Source organism: Eutrigla gurnardus (assembly GCF_963514095.1).
Source record: "Eutrigla gurnardus genome assembly, chromosome: 5".
Lineage (NCBI taxonomy): Eukaryota > Metazoa > Chordata > Actinopteri > Perciformes > Triglidae > Eutrigla > Eutrigla gurnardus.
In genome coordinates this window covers 27755715-27779383 of record NC_139919.1, presented here as the reverse complement: position 1 = coordinate 27779383, position 23669 = coordinate 27755715, and positions in this window count along the sequence as shown.

The following is a 23669-nucleotide window of genomic DNA, read 5'->3' as shown; positions in this document are numbered from 1 at the left end:
AGGCGTTATAAATTATTATAATCATGCATGACACCTTATAACACGGTTTATATAAGTATAAACGTATTAAAAGTGGTGGACATAATGTATTATAAGTTAAGCATTCATAACGCTCCATACCTCCATGCCCAAGTGATTAAACAGCACAAAGCATTATGAATACTGAATTTATAATACTTACAACCGTGTTATAAGGTGTCATGCATGATTATAAACATTTATAAAGCCTTATAAATTCTTATAATGTGTTATAAAGGTGCTTTTCATGCATTGTATACATGAGCTTCATAGAAAGTGTTACCGTGATGTGTCTTTTTCTGAACTCAGGGTGTCACATGATGACAGTACCGATCTTTGCCCCTGGCGACTAGGAAATGCGATTCACCCTAAGTACTGGGCTCCAGGATATAAACGTTCCTGCTCCACAAAGTAGTTGTTTGTTTAGTTCAGAGGACTCCGGGGCCCGTTTATAAAAGATACTCAGGTATTTGTTGCAACGTCGTAACATAACTCAAGTTTTCTGGAGTCACCTAAACCCCGTCGACGTTCAGAATCCGAGACATAAATCGCTCTTCTGTGTTTAAACCTTCCTCCCAAAATACACTCAAACGTTCAGAGTGTTTTCAAGAGGGAAGCGTTAGAGCCTATGATGGGCTTTGGACTGTTGGTTGGAACAAACAAGTTCATCTTGAAGACGTCAAATTTGGCTTCTGGGAAATTGTGATGGGCATTTCTGTTGTTGTTATTTTATAGACTAAACTGTAAACCTCCCAGATCTGTAACATAGAATGAATGAATGTGCTTCTCATCTTCTTCTTTAGTTTAAATGTGTTTACAGTGTTGCAATGAGGCCCACTCTTTGAAAGGCATCATTCCCAAATAAGATGATTAAAACATACAAACATCACCATTACACTCTTTTAGTTGCAAGTGCTATCTACATGCCCTGCTTGTTTTTAATGGTTTATATTTATATACTCAACTGCTTTGACATTTACCAACATTTAAACTGCATGCCCTGTTTGTTTTTTTTGCTCTCTGATCAAGATTCGGCCAGGAAAACTATAGGACTACAGAGAACATAGCTCCTTTTTATAGCATAGTATGTAAATGTAGGAAAATGTTTTTATTATATGTTGGAAACAGGTCTCTCTTGTGAATGAGACCCCGGATCTCAATGAAATTACCTGTATAAATAAAGGTTAAATAAAAAAACCACTACTTTTGACAACTGTGTGCCCTTTTCAGATGTATTTTCTGAAGCCTTGACCAGGAAATCTACATGAAAAATCACCTTTTTTAAAGCATGTATGTATAGAAATGTGTACTGTTCATTCCCTCCACTGAAGTAAATTCAACTCACAGATATTTCTCATGTGTCCTTTGTGTTCAGTTAAGCTGCATAAATAAACCTAAGAGAAGTTGTCCAAGGTCTCGTCCGTTGACATCAAGAATCAGAAACATTTATTGCCAAGAAGGAATTTACACCAACGAGGGATTTGTCTTTGTGACTAAGGTGCATACACAAACAACAAACAAACAGACTATAACATACATACAATAACAGAGACATAACGTCAGGGATGATTGATAAATAGAGATGGAAGAGCTGCAAAAGCGGCAGAAGGGAAGAAACTGTTCATGAGGTGATAAATATTGGCGACCAACATATTAAAATCCCTTTTCTTTAAATGGTGGAAATGGAAGTCTTCCTGAAAACAAGTCTCCAGCGGAGCGAGACTCGTCATTGTCTGCTCTGGTTTCCGTGCCGCGGCGTGATGGCCGTCTCTGAGGAGCGCCCCAACGAGCCGCTGATTAGATTAATAAGGCAACAGATTGAATGTGGTGATGTGTTTGGTTTACAGGTCGTTCCCAGAGCCTCCCTTCTGAGGTCGCTCTCGGGGCCCCAGCAGGGAAAGCCATTTGTTTCCCCGCCAATGATGCTGATAGGTCCCTCGGGAGCGCCGTGTGGTTGGCTTCCTGTTCCAACAGGCGGGCGGTCATGTTGCAGCCCCCCCCTTCCCCTTCCTCGGTCTCTCTTCCTCCTTTCCACATGCATCGCATGTCTTCACTGTAGCATCTTATTAAGTCTCCACAAAACCAGAAAAACCTTGTGGGACAATCTTTGAATTTACTGGCGAAGTCGAGCGGGCGCAGCTGCTTCCACGTTGAAAACTTTTAACCGTGGAATCTCTAATATCCTGGTGTTGATATTGCTTCGCCGTTATCGGAGGTCCGCTGTGGCTCTGCGAAACATTATTCCGCGAGATAATGGAACAATGTCTCACGGTTGCCTCCCTATCCTCACCCCCCCCCCCTCCTCGTATAATCACTGATATGACATGATATAATGTGACAAATGAAAAATATCACATTTCAAAGCAGGCAACACCTCGCATTTATCATTGTTTCAGGAAATGCCCAAAGGGTGAAGCCACAGTGCTTACCTGAGAGTGCAGCCTATTGATCTCCGCTGGCAACGCTAACCGTGCTCTATTCATCCTGCTCCGGCGGAGGCCTCGCACAAACAGAGCCGTCAATCACGCCGCCGAGCAGCGCCGGCACCACCCTCGACATTACGCTAACAATATCATTTGTCTCTTAAGTCGCTTTTCAGCAGAATTATAGGGGGCATCGCAGGGAGAAGGGGGGGGAATCCTCTTTCATTTGGCCCTCTAAAGATGCAGAATTAAATTTAAAGTTTAATTAAGTCATAATGAAACTTAAAGGGGAAGCAGTATAACCCTCCTTAAGCTCCGGTTTTTGCTCGCAACAGCAATTTAAGACACAAGCGGGCGCCCTGATGTACGCCGCTGTGTGAGCGGCTGCGCTGCTGCGTGCCGTGTAAACACGGCTGCCTGCCGGCACGCCGGGGCCCAACGGCCGTCAATGAATATGTATCGGTGCGTGCCGGGTTAAATATCCGACTCAAGGTCGGAGCAACAATGTCACCGGTGTCGAGGGGGGGCTTCTCTACCGGGAACAATATCTGGAATGGATATCGACACCTTTTAGACAACTGATGATTTCATTGGGAGCTCAAAAAAATGATTCCCCCATCAGTAACAAGAAGATCCAGAATGTGGGCATTAATAATTCATCTGGATTCAGAGGGAATTGATCAACCAGAGATCAATGAGAGAGTCGCTCCAACACTGTGTACCTTTACATACAAATGCGTACATGCAGATTCACGCCTGAATTTCTTCACTGTTAAAAAAAAAACGGCTCTGAAATACACGGGTTACATGACATAAGTGGAAGGAAAACTTATAGAGCTTTTAAAAAAGGCAACCAAATATGAATTGTTGTGCTTTTTTATAAGATTTCAGGTAAGCATTCGCATCCCCTCCGTCTTCTCTGCAGTAGTTAAACGGTGCCTCACTGTCTTGGTATCCATGAGCCTTTTTTTCTGCTTTGAATTGAGTTTATCCAATTATCTCACAGGTGTGACATCACTGGAGCCGAAGAAACAGCCTAGCAGGCAGAGGAAAGTGCTGCCGGTTGAATGAGAGATAAGCAAATGAAAAAGATGCAAATGGAGAAAAAGTTATTTTGAATTTTTTTGGTGAGCGTCGAGGCTAATTGGTCGCTAGAGAGAGGATGCTGATGCAGAGGTTTTTTGGGGAGGTTTTTCTTTTTCCCAGCTTGCTGCAAAGCCAACCTCGCATTTTTTGTTGTTGAAAAAACCGTGAAAAAAAAAAATCACTCGAATGCATCAACCACAGCTTCAGTTACACCCAAAACCATCGCTTGCTTAAGAATAATCTCTTCTGCCGGTTTCACATCAGGCGTCGTTCTGCTCCCGTCCTCTGCGTATCGTTTCCTCCTCCTGCACCGGCCATCTTTTGTTGGGTTTATGTTAAAAGCTGACATTAGCACAGCCGAGCGCCCTGCTTCTGTCCTTTTTCACAAAGCATTTCAATCTCTCACCTGCCATTAGCCAACATGGTCTGTCTGCCCGAGTCACATTTAACAGGAGAGGAGATGCAGAAACGCTTCTCTCCACACCCCATTAGAGAGCAGGAAAGAGCTCCTGTAAGCCTCACACACACACACACACACACAGGTGCAAACACACACACATTACACACAGTTACAGCCACAAATCTGCTGCTTCAAAAAACGCCTTTGCCTGCATAGTTGATAAAGATGCAATAAAATAAAAACCCACACAAAATGAGCGGTGTTATAATGAGCTGCAGAGGGATTCGGAGGACACCTGTTTGTTTATACGGTGTTTCACAAACACTGTTTGGTTAATCACCTGAGGTGCCGCCGGGGTGACGCTTATCTACATATCACAATGGAAGGGGGTCGGCCGGCGCCCGAGCACAGAGGACAGATGCCGCTCCATTTTGTTTTTCGGCTTTTTGGTTTTTAATGCCTTTATGTATTTCTCTCTCTCTCCGACCACCGAGACACATGCAGATGTTCTCTATTGTGCTGCACCTGCAGATCCACGGCGGCGCCTGCTTGCCAACCGTCAGAAATAACAGCCAGACTGTGTACTCACAATAAACCGAGCAGAGAGGAGAGAAAAAAAATGAAAACTCCAACCCATCAAAGATGAGAAAGAAAAGCGATTTCAATCTCACCTCAATTTTCTCTCAATAGTTGCCTGTAAAGTAGCTCTCCTCTACAAGGAATAAAGAGAGTCCTATTACATATTTCTCATTTTTACTAGCTCTGTTGCCTCTGACGGCCTTTCAACAGCTGTAGTTACCACTTTATTTGCTGCCTCCATAAAGGTGACTTATAAGCTGTTATCACAAGGCCGGCAAAGAAACGTCAATACGAGATTAAAAGGTTGCGAGAGAGAGGGAGGGAGAGAGAGAAAGAAAGGGACAGACTTCATTAAAGTTGATGTGGCGACAAACGGCGTTTGATATGTGCAGCGAGACGTCCGGGGAAAGTTGAGAGGTTCAATTGAGTTTTTTGGCCCCCCTCATTGACACCTATTGACTCCTATTGATTTGTCAACAGCCGGGGGGTTGGCGGTGGAAATCTGATTTAGTTCAACAATCATTTCCAAACAATGGTAGAATGGAGGAGATGGTGAGACACGCTGATCCAGAGTAAGACAGGTTTTCAAACGCAAGCTATACATGTTTGGAGGTATTTTTGATCCACGAACCCGCTGGTTTCCATTTATTTAATTATGGTATAAAGAATAAACACCAGGAAACACCAAAACTGACCCATGAAAAAATGCACTTCTATGTTCTTACCTATAGCACTTTGATCATAGCACTGTTGTTCTTAAGGTATGTTTGCTGAACAGCTAGTACTTTACTCAGACGAGGACCTAACACTTATTTTTTCGCTCTTACTTTATCGACAATGATATGTTGTGGTTTCTTTCATTTGACAAATGTACTTATTGTAAGTCGCTTTGGACAAAAACGTTTAAATGCCCAAAATGTAAATGTAAAACTAACTTCCCCCTCTAGGTCTGGTGACCTCGCTCAGACCATATATTTGCTACAATGCTAAGCTAACCGTGCTAACAGCTTTTACCTGGGGGGGCTTGAGGTTTGGGGTGCAGTGGGGCATTGTTACATGCACTAACATGCACTAAAAGCGTGTACAGCCAGACCTCGCTATGCTCACAAACACAAGCGAAGCTCTGATAACAACACACACAGAGGGATATCTTCTTCTTCCCACCTTTAAGGTTTGAGAAACACCTTCTTCCTGATTTAAAGAAACCATATGAACACATTCTCTCGCCAAATTGGCCTCCTCCTTTTTAAAAACAACACTTCCCCCACAGAGAGAGAGAGAGAAAAGACAATCATTATTCGCAAAAACCTGCTTGTCAGAAAAACAGAATTTCAAGCGTTTGAACAAGAAAATAGGTTGGTTTTTTTCCAGGTAAGGGGACATTGCACAACTCCACTCCGTGGGTCATAACATGCGGCAAAAATACATCAGAGAAGAACAGTACTGCTGCTGCCGCCGCCTCCGCCGTGGCTGATCACTCACTTAATGCAGCCTTATAGTGCGTCCCGCTGTTCCGGTATAGAGTGGCCCTCAGCTGCAGCAGGTGAAAGAGTTCATTAGAGCAAGCAAGCTGGGGTCCACAACAAGCGGCCTCTCCACATAGAATAGCAGAGCTTAGCCTTCAGCTGTGACCTCTCCCAAACAACACACGGAGATAACACGGCGCCGCAGAAAACTCAAGGCGAAACCGCGTTCCCACGGAAACGAGTGCTTCAGTCGAGGCGGAAAAGTTTAACAAGCTGCAAAACGTAACAACCTTGCCTCGCGGCACACTGCCCCCAAAAACTTCTACTTCTAACCAAACTCCCCCACAACAAAAAAAGTGCCTTTCAAATCTGTTTTTCTATTTTATTTATGAATATTTACAAAAGGTCAAAGCTTCAAAAGTTTGGAAATTGTTGAAAGAAATGTGATGAGTTAAGTTCAAGGTTAAGGGTGTAATGAAGGCAGAAGACAAAAAAAAATACTCTGCAGAGATATTTTACACTTTTTGCATGCTGATGATTTTTTTGCTTCTTCCTGTTTGCCCTCCATCACCCTTCAAGCAGACAGGAACATGTACTCCATCTCTCCTCCTCATAGGGCACAGAAAACAAATGTCTACCTGAGTAAAGGTGCAGATCAGATCCAGACTCCAGAGTATTTCTCCTCAAAGCTGGATGAGCACACATATATTGCACTCTATTAAAAATTAAGCTAAATTGCCATCTGCTCTGCATGGGAATTACTTGGATCATTATGCATTGTTTTGCCAATGGACTGATTTGCCTCAGATATAAACATTATTCTTTAATCTCTTGGAAAAGTTGAGTCGGGTTTCAGATTATGCAAAAGTTGTTGAGAACCGCAGCCAGATGTTTCCTGTGGTTTGCACGACGCCGTCACTGGTCTCTCAAATAAAACCAATGTTAAAAGATGTGATTCCTTTGCAAAAAACCTTAGACGGATTTTGCAATTACGTAAGTATCGCCTGCAAAAGTTTCGACTTCACTCGTTATTTTTAAAAGAAATTGCTCCGTCCACTTTGGTCAGGCAAGAAAAGCAACAGCGGATCGACAAGACCATTAAGAGGTCCTCCTCAAAGCCGGAGATCAACCTGCAGGTACAAACGCAGCCTTTTTTCGGGGGGATTTGTGTAATTCAGAGGAAAAAACTGGTTGGTTTTGCTTCCCGCTGCGACCGAATGTTAGTATTCACACCGAAACTCTCGGGATGCCCATTAAATGAAATGTTTGCTTTTTTTTCTCTCTGATTATGTTCCATGCCTCAAACAACACGCCGTGTTTTAACTAGTTATGGCGAAAGCCTTGGGTGTCTGACTCACTCGAGCCTTCCTCCTGTCCTTGTTCTACTTGTCTGCCTCCACCAAATGGGTAATGGATTTTGGAGCAAAAAATAGCGGCCAAGAAAACCAGCCAACCAGTCAGAATGTTCTCCCACAGTAGATCGAGTCTCCACCGATGACAGTTGGAAGCAATTGAAGCCCAGAGTATGAAAGATCAAGGTCGGATGACTCTTTTCCATCGCTACGCTTTCCATTTAACAGGTAGGCAATACAGTTAAGTGTTAGAAGCATAACTCCTGGAAAATATCACCGTGCATTCTTGGAAACGGTCGTCTCTATTATGCGTCATTTCAAGAAACTGCAATTGTTCACAATCCAGGGAATGAAAGAAAAAAAAACACTTTCTATTGACTTAAATGTTCTACAGTGATGTTCTAGCACAAACAAACAGGCTGTGGTTCTAAACATTCTGTACAAACAACTCTCTTGCACATATTATAAAATGGCGTATATGGCTACATGTATATATAGTGTCCTTTTTTCCATTCATGGTAATTCAAATGTTTTTTTATTTATATTCTACTGTGTTTATCGTTTTACTTTTTGTCATAATGGTGTCACTGAACATCAAGGCACATTCCTTGTCTGATTCAGATAAAAAAAATATTATGAATAAATGATGTCGTCTGTCTGTTCAATTTGAATGGCAAAGACGGATGGAAGCTAAATAATAAAAGAAAAAATATGATAAGCATCAGGAACACCTTCAAGACCTGATTTTCAACACCTGCAACTGCAAGGATGTTACTACGTCTACCACTAATACTGTGTACTAATACGCTCTAGGTACAAAAAATAATGGGATGCAAGAGGGTCTATTTATAGAAGATAATGCATGTTATACTGTTTTGGACTTCAGCTTTCAGAATGCGAGAAATTTAATAATGAAATCATACAAATTCAACCCATTGTATCACACCAGCAGCAATGTTCAAAAGACATTTTTGCACACTTGGCATCACTGAAAACTAGACATTTCGAGCTTCCTGATGCACCTGAACGCACCTCGCATAGAAAAACACTGTAGCCCCCGTCGATGGGCAAACGATCGCATTCAGATTTCATATTTCTCAGTCACACTGACATGAATCTAAAGTATTTTATCAAGGCCTCTGTTGTGTTTTGCCCCAACAATGAATGAATTCATTACCACGAAAGTTTAATCACTTGACATGACTGAGTCTGTCTGTCTGTCACTCCATTCAACCGTGAAAACGCAGGTTATGCAACCATTAAGAAAAGCAATAGTTTGAGGTCAAGGGTGAAATAGTAACATAATATCGTCTTACACAAGGAATTGGAGTTATATAAATGTTAACAGAGAAAATCCTCCGTAAAGTAAAATAGTTTGACTCAACCACACAATTTCATTTATCCTTCTTTCTTACCTGCAGACTTCTTGGTCACCTCCATCCCCGATCCAGTCCAGTAATTAAATCCTCAAACTCCTCATTTCCAAGGTTGACAACAAGTCTATTATATGCCAACTGATTACGTTTTAATTATTGTATTAAATGTAATTAATAAAGTCAAGGTAGCTAGCTCCTGGTAGACGTTATAACGCGATTTCTAGACGAGCTACACGATACTAAAATCCGTTTGTCATCTATATGAAATGTCCCTTTCGGCGAGATTCGCGACGGCGTTTCCCGCTTCTCGTCCGTCCATCCGTCCGCGTGAGGAGCGAGCTGCGCGCGCATCCCTGTTTGTTTATAAATCGGGACGTCGAGCCTCGCCGCCCGAAATCTCGCCTGCTCCTTGTTAATCACGCGAGACCACACGCCTCGAGGCTCTGCAGCTCTGTTGACGCCAACAGCTTACAAAACGAATATGTATTGTCACTTTTAATTACGAAATGAAGGTAATTAATAAATACAAAATAGAGATAAAGTAAATAAGGATGCAGCGCAGGAGGGGCGGAGTTTAGACACAACTGACAAATACGTGGAATAAATACGTAATTTGAAACTATCACAAACAGCAGGGACATTCGGCTATTTCTAATAAATCATGGAGATGGATTTAGAGATGTGGAAATGTGGAGAGGAGGATCGGGGGGATTGACAGAGCGGGAGACGGGAGGTAAGTGAATATATATCATCAACTATCAGAATGAGATCATTTACATCAGATTCATCACATTATGAATTTTGCAGTCTATTCATTGTTTTTTTGAAGAAAAAGCATGTGAACAGTAAACATGGCCACAACATGGTCACAGGGTTTTTTATGTTATATTTTGTAACCGTCCCAGTTGCAGTAATGGTAGTAGACATTCTGTTGTATCATTATCCGCAAATCGAGGTTATTATGGTGATGGCCTTAAAATTTAGATTTTATATGCGAGGTATTATTTGTTCCTTTGCATCTCCATTTACTCTGGAATGGTAATAGAAATAAGGATTCACATTCAGGAGCTTCTTACCTTTCAAATGAGACCAGAGATATGCATATAAGCCATATGGTTGACGAGCTATTACCGATTCATTTTGCGTTTGCTATTTTTAGGCCTGGTTTCCCCCGAGGGTTCGGCCTAGCAGGTAACAGGTTCGCTGTTTTAGTTTTCAAACCCAGTGTTGCTCAAACTGTTTTTCCGGGGAGCCACTTTAAAAAAAAAAAAAAAAGACAAATCCTCTCGACCCCAATTAACAAAAGGCCTGAATAAATAATATGTATAACATTCCTGAGCATCTTTACTGCTGTTTCCTCATCACCTTATATGGTCTTGAAAAGGTAAACCAGGCATTTGAATCTTTCTATGCGTGTTATTAAAAAACACACGTTACATATGATCCATTCATACTTTAACCATAATGTGTTTGCCATATCTCTTCCTAACCATTTCCAAAATCACTCCAGCGCTTGCAATATTAGAATCTTCCACTACTGACGAGAGTGTACTGATTAAACCAGCCGACCCCGACTAGTTTTTTAAACTTGATCACTTTCCTGCCAGCTTGTGTTTGACGTGGAGTTTTAAGGTTACAAACACAAACCTTAATTGCCTGAATGATCAACATAGTTCGCCGTCGGACTTACTGATTTCTGGCAGTATTTCTTTTTTTTAGGCCTGTCAGTTTAAGCAGCGCCGCGGTTGGATTTCCCCCCACGTTGCTGCTGTCAACATCACTTATGAACATCAGTTTTAATGCGTTTTTCATAGACCTCGGGTTAAAACTGTAAATAGTGTCTGCATCTCTGAGACATGTTCTCTGAGGAACTTTGACTTCTTCTTCCTATTCACAGTAGAATTGCACAAAAGGATGCCTTTCTCTCGTTTTGTCGATGCAGCTTTTTGGATAAACTGGGGGGGGGGGCTTCTCCATGTTTGAATGCTGTGAATTACATTTCAAGGGAAACATATTTTATTGTGGATTACGTTTGCTCTTGACAAATAGTGTTGTCAGATATTTGAGTCGGACCACCTACATATCTGTACAGTGTGGATGTAAAAGTCGTACATTCTCGTTTTTTGTACCACAAAAACGGTTGTTTACTACCCAGATTGTTTATGCATTGTGATGTTTGAAGTAGAAATACATAACTGCGATCACATGTATCGGCTAGGTTTGAAAAAACAGTTAAATAAAATGTATTTATATTAACAATGGTGGAATGTTATTAAGTACATTTACACAATGACTGTACATAAGTACAACATTGAAGTATTTGTTCTTTTTCCATTTTATACTAGTTTATACTTCTACCTCAAAACATCTCAGTACATATTGTACTTTTTTACTGCACTGCATGTATCTGACAGCTTTAGAGACTACAGATCATTAAAACAAAAACATCAATGATGTATTTTTGATTAAACTACTGGCAGTATAAAGCAAGTAGTTAAAATGAGCTCCACCTTTACCAGCTGCAACATTAAAGTGATGCATCAAACATTTAATTATCATGTGTATTATTATGCATAATGAGTACTTTTACTTGTGGTTATATAAGCATACTTTTGTAGTTTTATTCGTGTATTGTCTTGAGTGTTTACACTGTACTACTTTCCTTAAGTAGAGATCTGAGTACTTCTCCCACCGCTGTATGTTCATATTAGTTTATTGAAATATTAAAAGGGTTTATTTCAGATTCAGTTCTCTCTTTCCTCCCTCGACTTTAATAAAACACTGATGGTAAAATGAGTCGTCCACCAGCTGAGTTTGTTTTGGGTGATGTTTGTAAAATAAAATGAAACGGCACCAAAGATCATGATAAAGAGAAACGTCGCCTACATGTTATAAATCAGCCTCCGTACACTCGCTTCCTGCTGAGTCATGTTTCCAGTAATTCATACACTTTACATATTTTGCAGATCTTCACATGCTTACATTAAACATCATATTCCGGGGTTAAACTTAAACATTCAGGGGTTTAATGACCTGGCGTCGCCGTGCAGACAGGATGTAGAGAGTTTTCCAGCCTTGACACAGTCGCACCTACTTTAGAGGTTCTGCAGCACCTGCAGAAAGAAAAAACCAACCCACCCAGGCAGCAAAAGAACATGTGTCGTCCACACAGAAAGGTCACAGCCAGCCGGCGGATTTTTATCCCCTTCCTTGCCTTTCCAAGCTATTATTACGTGCTTCTTGTATCCTGGCGTGATGATGGACCTGCAGCTTGTCATTAAGCTGTAAAGGTAGCGGCGTGTTACGTTACCGCCGGAACAGTTGTAGGTCTTGCTCAACAGCCCCGTTCCTCATTAAAAGTTAGTTAATTGACAGTGAACTGGATCTACTTGCGAGGGAGTAATGAGCTGGGAGGAAAGGTCAAGTTCACTGAATCAGCACAGATCTCGTGTGCTAATTAATATAAAAGGGACAATCTGGAGAAATTCAACTTGAGGATGGAGGCCGAAATAAGAACATACCTATCTTTGGGGGAATCGAGACGTTGATCGAACCTTTCAGGCATAAAATGTTCCCTTTATTTTGGAATTAAAGCTCCTCCATCCTCTCATGGGGGTCCCTTTTGACCAGTCATGTGACTGTCTGTCCCGCTACCCTGCAGTGAACGCATTAGCCCCCTTTCCTCCAACGCTTTATCATCCTCTCCTCTGCCAGCGTCCGCTCTTCTACCTCCTCTCACGTCTTTCATTTTTCTTTTTTCCGACATGCTCCCGCTTGTCTCCCCCCCCCCCCCCCCTACTATCTCTGCTTTCTTTATCTCCCCAGATCTCCCCCTTGCTGCCCTCCCATCTGCTGATCATACCCTGATAACTCTGCAGAGGGAGGCGCCGTCCTTTCTCTCCGTCCCCCCTATCTATCCGACTTTCTCCAGATGCCGCCTGTCTCTCTATCTCCCACTTCCCTCCCCCCCCTCCCTCTGTTTCCTTCCCTTCAACTTCGCTCCGCTTCCTTCATCCATCTCCCTCTTCCTCCAGCTCCCATGTATTCACAAAAACCGTCCATTCATCTATCCGTCCGTCCATTCATCCGGCCGGCCTGTCCTCTCGTTCCTCCCGGCCGGTCCGAACCCTACAGCAGTGGGATCAAAATGTAGGGGAGATAGAGCGTGAGCCAAGATAAGCTCTCCCCCGCAGGTCACTGTCTATGTACCAGCTGATAGGAATCAATCTGCACCCCGGGATACTGCTCCTTTTGTTGTGTTTTTCCTCTCTGTTACAGGCACAGTCGCTTTATTTTCCTTTTACTTTAATCCTTGCCATTTTTCTTTTTTTTTTTACGAAGCAGCGCCAAAAATCATTACAGTGGAATACCTTGATCCCTTTTTATTTAAACTCCTCTGTGTCGTTACAGCATTTGAATATTGATCCCCCTCCTCCTCCTCCTCCTCCTCCCCCTCTCTACTATATTTTACTGTGCAGACAATCACAGCTTGAAAATCAGACCCTGTGTCTCGACGTCGTCTCTAGGCTAGCTGTTTTATTAGCTTCTTATTAGATTCTTAATGCAATCTCTCATTAGATATTCCCACATCAGCCCTTTTCAAAATGAAACGCGTCCCCGCGGTTTATTATTCCGTCCGAAGACAGATGACTATTGTTGTAACTGTTTAAACGCACGTCGTCATATTTGAAGACTTGCTATCCACCGTTTAATCTGTAAAGTTTGACGTTGAGACGGAGCAGCGGGCAGATCAGGTGGAGGGTGAAGAGTCGAGGGGTGAGACGTGTTTTCACATGATTTTCTTGCACAGAACTCGTTTGGAGTAGAATAATGCTGCAATCGATAATCCCAAATTAGTTTTGTACGACAAACTCTCGGTGAATAAATCAAGCAAAATGAACAACTAGAGAATCCTGCTGGGAAATATTTCTGAGTAGAGGAGAGTCGGCCAGTATACACTGCATTCTGGTGAATAAACACAAAGCAGGCAGCTACAGCGTTGTTGCAGCATGTTTCCAAACACAAACACGCCAAAAAACATGTATGAGAAGGTAATTCAGTGTGTGCACCGCTATGTTTCCGTAACATCAGATGTGTTTATGTCGGCAAAATCGGCCTAGATACTTTATATCTTGCCCAAGTTTCTGGCTTGAAATTCTGATTTGGTGTTTTTTTCCATTGAATTCTGATATATGTCCCTACATTTATTTAAAAACTGTAAACACGACCTTGACGCAACCCTATAAAGTTAAGATTATCTCATGAGCAATGACGTCCAGCAGACACAGCTAACGACATTTATGCTCATTTAGAGTCACTCATTTAAGTCCAGTACTCTACTTTTAGCTCCTCTTTTGGTCTCCTCCGCCGCCGACAGCCGCTTTATGTGAAACCTGCTCTGTGGAAACAGCAGTCTGCTGCTGGAAATGAAGTGAGAGCAGAGAGACTGAAGCAAAACGTATTAAAGATTCCCCCCAGATATGTTTTATGAAATATAAAAATACTTGGAAATGCTTGGATTCATATTTCATGGCTGATGTGGGTATTTTCCCGACAAAATAACATCAATTAACTAGTTTTTCTAAATTCTAAATCTGCTGCTTTTCCAGAATCTGTTTCATGTGGAAAGTCTAACTGCTGGACATTAGAAATGCTCACTTCGGTGCACTGGAGGCTCTGGACCTGACCACTACCATCAACTCTCTGCTTAGCAACCGTCTCGGGCTTGTGGGAAATAGTGGTCATTAAAAAAAAAACCACGTATAAACTCTATGACATCGTCTGGTTGTAGATTGCAGGACTTTTAATCGCTGTGATTTTGAATTAGACTCAGGAAGTCATGCTGCAGTTGACCATCCGTTAACATTTTTTATGATTTTCTTTCCATGCTGATGAACCCCCACAGAACCCCCCCCCCTGTAAAGGTCACGGTAAAGGTGGATGGGAGTGGACCTCACGCCTCCTGCCACAGAGAGATTTATCAAGCCAGCTTTGCTCCCCGAAACACATGGTTAATTTAGCAGCCATTACAGGTGACATCTTGATGAATGGATGAGGGCTGTTCACGCATACATAGGCAGTAGGGATAAACACACAAACACACACACACACACACACACACACACATGCTCGCTGAAAGAATAATGGTCATTTTACTGCAGTCTGCAGGAGGACAGGAGATAAAAGTTAGTGTTGGGAGAATGATGTGTCAGGATGGTTTCATTAGCTCGGAGATAGAAGACTCCTGTCTGTGCCATCGAGGGGGGGGGGGGGGGGGGTGGGGGGGTGGACATGTGCACTAACACGGTGACAAACTATCATGTTGCTTACTGTTGCACCTGGATCTGTAATTCGGGGCCTCTGGCTGCAGGATTTAAGAAAATGTGAAATGTGGAATGCGCTACTTCACCTGTGTGTGCATCCCCGGAGAAAATAGTGAAGCCGGCAGACAGCAGGCCATAGCTCATCGGGCGCCCTCGCCCCATTTATCATCATTCTCCCCCCCCCACCCCCTTTCCATGAACCTGATATGTATTGATTCTGTTGGAGCTGCCCTTCACTTGCTTTTGAGTAGGAGGTTCCACACACACCGCAAATATTTGATCACTGTCAAACATGTGTCGTCCCCGGGTTCTGTGACAAACACACACTAAGCCGCTCCACAAAGGGCTGTCTATTCAAACCCAGCGGATGATATAGAGTCGTCCTACCCACACAGGCAGGAAGCAGCCTGCCTACGGTTGAACGGCAGCCCAGAACCAGGCGGAGAGAGAGCGAGTCGTTCCTTTCATGAGGCAGCGACTCTGCTCATGCTCATGGCTTTGGCAGGGCTGCAGAACAGACGTACGGACAGACAATGAAGTGGAGTCTCTATGGAGATTAGCCTGCGCTGCTACACGGGGCCCCCACTTTTTGTTTTTTGTACTCCTGCTCGCCTGCGGGGACGCTGTAACCCTTTTAATATCCATTGTGAAAACACAAGTTAATTTTCCAATACCAACGTGCTCTCCAGCAACAGATTAAATGAAATGATACGGTGTCAATGAAATACACAAGAATACAGCATCAAGTCGATATGTTGTCCCTCTGTATCATCGCGGCGACACGTCAGATGCAAACTTGATTTTTCACCACTGGGAGCTATTTTTCTTGGAGTGGAGCGTTATGTCATTACCTCCGGCTCTCATCGAGATGCACCCTGAAGGTCGGAGCCGATGAATTGGAGCGACGGCTGGAGAGAGCGGCCATTTACCCCGTGATACCGAAAAGAGATTATTCCCTCTCCTGAGAGGGGGTGAGGAGAGGACAAGGGGGGGGAGGAGATAAAAAAAAAAAAAGAGAGAGGTGTAGCCAAAGATTAAAGGAAGGGAAATAAAAATAGAATGGGATGGAGGGAGGGGGGGGATGCAGAGGCACATCCAGACAACACCTCAGTGAAGAGTCACTGTGAAATGTTGATGGCTGATCGGTGACAAAACTCCCCCTGCCCACTTAAAGCTGACACCTCGGTGCAACTGTTTCTCTCCACAGCAGGCAGTCAGGGATGATATCAGTGTACCTGAGAGAAGCTCCAATACTCCCAGCCCAGTTAGAGCTGACACCAGGAAACAGTCTCCCTCCTCCGCTCCCCCCCCCCCCCTTCTCTGTCTCAACTCTTTTTTTTTTTATGAGCCGAGATGTCCTCTGACAGGATTCTGTAGCCGAAAACCTACTCCAGCGAGGCTGTTAGCCGCAGAAGCCCCCTCGGGCTGGAATTTAAGGAGAGGGATCGCCTGCTGGTTTGAGTGAATTAAAATGAAGTTGATCCCTTAGCCTTATCACCGAGCAATTTGCCAATAATCTCCAAAATACAAGGACGTCCTATATCGTGGCGTAACTTACATTTGAAAACTGCGGGGGCAAAAAAAAGAGAAAAAAAAAAATGCTGAGCCGATGGGATATCCCATCCTAATAGGGGTCTTCTTGAACCCTAAGCCCATCTTCCAGTCTGTCTCGGTTTCTCTCTGCAGGCTGTGGTGATGAAGTGCTTTGCGCCTGCAGTAGTCCAGCGGTGTGCCGTGCATGATAAAGAGAGCGAGAGATTGTGTAGAGGGGGGGTGAAGGCTGTGCAACCTGCCGCTGCTGGTACAAAGCTGCAGGCCAGAAGCCGTGCAGGCTGCAGGCTGAACAACGGCACTAAAACCGGGATGCAAATGGACCTCGGCCTGCTTCATAAACACCCAGCCGCATGTGTGAAATGACACGCATAAACAAAAGGTGTTTTATCCGCAGGTGATGCTAATGCATGCACATATAATTCTGCATATCATACATATAGCTCCCAGCGATGAATACTGACTAAAGACAGGAAGCCGAGGAGGAAAAAACAGCCTGTTTGTCTTCTCCTATGACACATCACATACATTCACACCTTAACCTAACGTATTATTACATCCATATGCAGGACGCGGGCATGAAGAGATAGAAAGACGTAGAAAAGAGTCGTTTGGGAATTCAAATGAGCATGAAAACCGATAAAAAAAAACACATCTTAAATCTTTTTTTTTTTTTTACAGATTTTCAAATTAAAATAGATCTGTATGGAGCCCACGGGGATGCATTTAATGCCAGGAGAAAAGCACTGTGTGTGTGTGTGTGTGTGTGTGTGTGTGTGAGAGAGAGTGTGTGTGTGTGTGTGTGTGTGTGTGTGTGTGTGTGTGTGTGTGTGTGTGTGTGTGTGTGTGTGTGTGTGTGTGTGCAATGCGGCTCCTTCAGTCTGAAAAGCTCAGAGGACTAATTTAGAGGTGGAGTGGGTCCTCCGTTGTGATAGGGGAAGGCCGGACCGCTTCGTGGGTCACACCTCCAGACTCCATAAGCACTCCGGGCCTCGTTGCCGAGGAGATCTCCGGGGTTCAGGGTGGACTGGATGACCTGAGGTCGGTCTGGGAAACCCGACGCCGAGACGGGCCAGACTCCATCGAACAGGTCAACTGCACTTCTCAAGGGTGTAATTAAAAAAAAAAAAAAAAAGTTTGAGGTGATTTTCTGCCGTTGCTGCAAAAAAACAAGTTGTATTATGTTTTGCCTGAGGAAAAAAAAGAAATAAAGCTTTCTTTCTCTCAGTGAACATTTGGATTTGAGGCCATTTGAATGATTTTGACATTAACATAAAATTCATAAGGAATAAAAATCTTAATTCAAAATGGTACCCTCATTTTATTCTTTATCTGGTGTTGTTTCACCTGCTTAAAACCCCCCATATATCATTTAAATCACTTTTTTCTGTTTTTTTCTTCTTCCCCCCCGAACCACAATCAGTTCGAAGCAGCACTACAAACTTTATGGCACGTAAAATGAAGCAGTGTGTTCCCGTGAGCAATCATCGAGCCGTTTGTATACGTCTGTGGATCGCGACCAGGTCGACCAAAGACTTCTCCTTTTATTTGTGAATTTCGCCCGAGGCCTGAGGAGAGAGAATTATCCAGTATTAGCAAGGAAGAAAAAACTATAAAATAAACCACCGTTCAGATGTATCCTTTTAGGCCCCTAAACCCCAGGTTTGGAAAGAAGTGGTTTAATCCGAACTGTGTGACACATGTAAGGATCCTCCATTTTCCTGTGAATGCCTAAACGGGAGCGAACCCCTGTGGTGTTTAGGCAGCGACCCACTGGGTGAGCTTTAGGAAGAGATTATGGCTTCGGGTTGAAGAAACTAGGAAACACCGGGACAAATGTGTTAGAGTTGACTTCTGGTTTCACAAGGGACCCAGACAGCGGTCTCCTGGGTGAAAGTCCAGCAGTTTAAGACTTGTTTTACATACAAACTGATTACGAGTGTTATGTGTGGCCAGGTAGTGTTTCTTTATATATAATATACGATTTAGAGTGTTTGAATTTATGGAGTTGTTTTGGAGTAAATATGTATTATTTCAATTTAGGGGGTTAACTGTCCCTTTAAGAAATCGTTTCCTATTTTGGTTTTAGTCTTCAGACATCTGGAGGTCCATCCTTCCATCCATCCATCTATCCATCCATCCATCCATCGTTACATCCATCCATCCATCTATCCATCCATCCGTCAATCCATCCATCCATCCATCCATCCATCCACTCATCATCCATCCATCTATCCATCCATCCACCCATCATCCATCATCCATCCATCCATCCATCATCCATCCATCCATCCATCCATCCATCCATCCATCATCATCCATACATCTGTCAATCTATCCATCCATCCATCCATCCATCACAGACAAATTGAAATCTGGGAAACTGACTCTGGAACAGGCTGGACTTCCTGACAAAATGACAATGAACCACAGACTAGATTCACAAGGACAGCAGGGTGATTAGACACAGATGGAGCGAATCAGGGCAGGGCAAACAATCACATGACACATGAGCAGTGAGCCTACGAACAGGAAACAGCCTAAATATAAATGAGTAATATAAGAAAATAAAAAAAACACACAGCCGAAAACCCTAAAACAAAACCTCTAGAAGTGATTTTATGTCTGGAATGAAACAGCAGTTTCTTGACAAAACGCTGGAGCCAACGAGCACTTATTAGCCAATCAGTGCCGTGGGCGGGACTTACGTCGTAAATAATAATGACATCCTTAACAACATTTACGCTGCTGTCAAGGCCGTTCCAAATCGATTGAAAATGATTTACCTCTGTCGAGCTGCTAAGAGACGCCCGGTGTATGAAGGGTCCTCTACTCTCCTCTTTTTAAGCCTTCCTCATGTGTGTCCGTCACCGTGACGTTAAGCTCTGACTGCCACCTCTCCAACTCTTACAAGCAATCGAAAACATTTGACACAAATCCTCCCAGAAGAGGGGAAATCACCCCGACGTCTCCGAATCAACGGCCGCTCTCTATCTGTTATTTGGACTCCGCTGCAGTTTGTACACCTGCCCAAACCTTGTTGTACTGGTAAGACATCACGTCTCTTGTGATTTCCCTTAGAAATCTATTAGCAGAGGGGATGTCAGACTGAAGATGGAAGCTGTTATGAATTGACAATTCTGTGTGATATCAAGCAAAAATCCACTAGCAAAAAAAAAAGGCTTGTCTTGAGAAAAAAGCCGGAGGATCTGCTCTTAAAATGGACCTTGACTCAATATGATGATTTTGACAGCGGTGGCCGGATCGCCGTGTGGTTCAGGAGCTCCTTAACTACCTCTGGACCATGAGGTTAATGGAACATGTGGCCCCCGGTATTAAAATATCCTTCCTGCAGAGATTCTGCATTAGCCGGCTGGCCTCTTTGCCCCGGACCAGAGGGAGCCACAACCCCGACCTTTGTCCAAACCAAAAAAATCCCATTCTGTTTTATAGCGGGAGAATCTCCCCTCTAAGCAAGTTTCACCACCGAAAATACTTTTAATTTGTCAAAGAAAATGTGCAACGCAGTAATTGAGAGCAATTCTATTTTGTCATCGTGTTGTTTTAGGCAGATTTAATCCTGAAGAGAGCATCTGGAAGAGCTTTCAGCAGATGTTAATAAACTTGGAGCTGCCAGTCATGTCTTATATGCCCTCCCTCCTCCTCCTCCTCCTCCTCCAGCTCATTTCCCAGAGGGACGGAGAGAGAGAGGGGAGAGAGACAGAGAGTTAATCAAAGGAATAGTCTTTGCAATTAAGTGACAGTGAAAGTTACAGGATTGTATCTTGAATCCATTCGGCTTACTTCATGCCTGAGATGAGGGCTCGGAGTCGGCGGCTGCTCCTCAGGTTGGCTGATTAAAGCGAGCTGTGGCGTGTCAGAGTGTCGTCCCGGGCAAGTACACTCACATTTCTTTTGTTTTAGTCAATAATCCTGTCCTCTGTCACGCGTGTTGAGCGTAAATTCAAAAATGTTTCGCACCGGTCATCAGCTTCCGCTGTGAATGAATCCCAAGAGGCCTCTAAGGCGTTTTTTGTTATAGTCCTGATGGGACCTGAAGGTTATCCGGAGCGTGACCCCCCCCCCAGTGCATTATTACATGTTTAACTCTGATATCGATGTAATCCTCAAAGGGGGTTTTACCCCGCGGCATGCCCACCTGTGGATATGCAATATGGAGCTTTAAAATCGCCACCCAATCTCCCGGTATCCTGCGCCCGCAGCTTTTCCCATCAGACGGCGGGCGATGCTTGATTCTCCAGCTGACCTCCCCTCTCCGGCCTAAGGTGCCTCCATGTTTTATTCATGGCGCCCGTGGAACGCGGTAAACTGCTCGACCACGACGGAAAACAACAAAAAAAAAAAAGAAAGGACTCACCTCAGGAGAAGCACTTCCCCTGTTGATATAAGACGCCTCACATCTGTGTTGTGGCGCCGCTGTGATCCTCGACAACCGCGCTGCGGCAACTAAATCCATTTATGTTTGCTCGTACATCAAATATTCCTACGCTTTCCTCACCTGCTTCACCACTATATGTGATGAAGAATGTATTTTTATTTCTTGGATGTTGTGAAGGGAGGATTATTTCCCATCTTCCCCAAAACATCCTGCTATAAGTTCTTTGCTTTAAGAAATAGTTTGATGTTAAGAGATAATGCTATTTATTGGCTTTATTGCTGAGAATTACATGAGAATTGATGCCACACACTCATATCTGTATCTCATCTATATAGAGATATATTTTATTGTGTTATTGTTGAAACACAACTCCCCGGCACACTGAATATTGTATTTGGACAGAATGATAATAAATTCTACCCTGTGCCTTGTATATTTGTGTATATATATATATATCAGTCGATCTGAATCTTTGTGAAAATAAAGTGAGATGTTATTAGGTTAGGTTTCTTCCAAAGACTTTTATTTTTAAATCCCAGTCGGCAAGTCCGGCGGATCGAGGGCACTCTGTCAGGTTTTGAATGTTTCCAACTCTCAGGCTCCTCCCCCCCGACCACCGAGCTCCTCCCCCCCGACCACCGAGCTCCTCCCCCTCGACTTCATGCCCTTTGAAATCCCGTAGATCACGCCACCTTCGAAACGCGGGTCCGATGTTGACTCTGGTTTTTATCACGGGCACCGTCACCATCTTTCTTTTTTTCCTTCTTTTCCACCGGTGTTTTCTTCTCCTTGGTTGTTTTGGACCTCCTCGTTTCGGTTTTTAACGAGGAATTGGAAGCTTGTTGCTCCTTCCCTCCTCCTCCCCCCTGTGATAGTGGAACGACCCGAGGGGGGAGGGGCTCTGTGTGTGCACGAACACAGCCCTGCGTGCTGATTGGACAGGATGATCCGGGCACTGTCGGACGATTTATGTTGTTCTATCGGAGCATAGTGTCGGCTTCAGTGAATATGATCAAAAAAATGTTGCCGACTGGGACTTTAACATTTATATCTGCAGTACACCTTTGAGCCACAGGAGGGCAGCCTGAATGCTCGTGCTTGTTCTGCTTCATTGCAACCTATAAAACTTAACCCAATACAAAAGGCTAGTGGACATTCTGTTGATCTGATGAGAGTAAAAGAGTAAATTTAAAATATATTATAGATGAGAATAATTAGGTTGCAGTGTGAGTGCCAGAATAAAGTTTGGGAAATTGCAACTTTAGTGAACAAAGACTTTTTCTAGCTGTAACCTCTTGCCTCTTCACATCGTCCCACTAATATGCAGCTACAAAGAGCAACTCTAATTGTTGCAGTTTGCAGTGAGCTTTTTAAGGATAAAACCTGTAGGGAAATACAGTTATTAGCTTTTCTTGCTGAGATGAGACTATTGATGCCACTATCATATCTGTAAACATGGGCAAAGTTTATTTATACAGCACTTTGCTTCGGCAACAAGGCGGTATAAAACGCTTCGCATAAAACATCAGAGTGCAGAAAAGAGGCACGTCGCAAAAGGGCGTTCAAATACAATTAAGTACATTCATTAAGGAGCTGAGAGAACGAGCATATTAAAAAAACAGCCGAAATAGAACCAGACAGGTATGAATAATTATTTGATTTAATGAAAGATGTGAGTAAAACAGAAACTGTCTGGATCCGCGATTTGGCAGAACGAGGACTTGGAGACTAAAAACCCCACAGGAAACAGACAAACACCCGTTTTTTTATTTGAATTCTTGCAGGAAGACGCCAGTGTGAACCTCAGAACTGGTCTTTAGTCAGGACTCAAGTGTTCTGAATCAGCTGGTCCTACAGAGACCTGCAAAGACTCCCAGTCGTCATAGACAAGGCTTCCAACCTGAGGCATATGCTAACTTAGGGGGCTGCTTGGGGCTCCCTGGTTGCCATGGGGACCAACACATGCCAATCATGTGTTGAGTTTTTTAGGCTATGAATCTGAACAAATTTAGGTATTACCATTCTCCAGCTGGCCAGAATACAGGAAATCAAATCTAACAAATTCAGAATTTTCTAGGGGAGGACCCCCCTCCCGCATTTGCACCCACTTTATGCACTTTATGCATCTGTGCACAGGGGGACAGTATTCATAATCCATCACTGTATTAATACAATTTATAATTAACATTAAAGTGTGATTTGTGTCAATAATCGTCAAGCACAGGTGGTGGGGGTGGTGTCGGGGGGGGGCAAATCAAATTCTGCTTAGGGCCCTCAAAAGGCTTGGGCTGGCCCTGCTTCCACCATGCTTAGCTTAATTTAGAATAAAGACTGGAAATCCGGGACACATAACCCTGTTTTACTCCTGAATCCAGCCTTTTATTTACGATGCGGACCTGTATATATATCAGAGTGCTATTGATCTTCTCATCTCGGCATGTAAGCCAAAAAAAGAAGAAAATAAGAAATGTCAAACTACTGCTTCAAACCGGGCTGCAGACTCACGTCGCCCCGCTGCTCTCCTCCCAGCCCTGATCTTTCAAGGCTATTAGTGGATTTGAGCCAGTGGCAGTTTTCATCACAAAAAATGTTCTCCTCTCCTCATGAAAGATGCACGAATATCCTTCATGATCAATAACACGCCTCGCCGCTGGATCCCAGGTGATCACACGGCAGTGCATAAAACACCTTGTGTG